We start from the raw sequence: 369 nt of genomic DNA, 5'->3' as shown, positions 1-369 counted from the left end.
TCTCCTTCACCACCTACAACAACAAACCTCGCAAGTCAAGAAAAACTCCCACATTCAACCCAGAAAAGCATTAGAATTTCTGAAAAGGTCTTCCATTTCTTCTCCAACGGATTACATATTTTCAAGAAAACAGTGTAAACAGAGAAACGCCATCTGGGAAATGATCAAAAGGGAGTGAACTGAGATACTTACTGTATCTTTGAGGTCCAAAGCTGCTTTCTTGAGCCCTTCGGAGAGGGTTCTATAAGGAAGGTGGAGAAGCTTGGTGAGTGAATCAGAGGCAGCAACTGCGGCTGATTCTACAGACGGTGTTTCCAGGATGTAATCAGGCATTTCGTTAGGGAAGAAGCGATCAGCCATTTTCTCCAA

Source organism: Sesamum indicum, linkage group LG14 (genome assembly GCF_000512975.1).
Source record: "Sesamum indicum cultivar Zhongzhi No. 13 linkage group LG14, S_indicum_v1.0, whole genome shotgun sequence".
NCBI lineage: Eukaryota > Viridiplantae > Streptophyta > Magnoliopsida > Lamiales > Pedaliaceae > Sesamum > Sesamum indicum.
Note: the sequence above shows the minus strand (reverse complement) of the source record.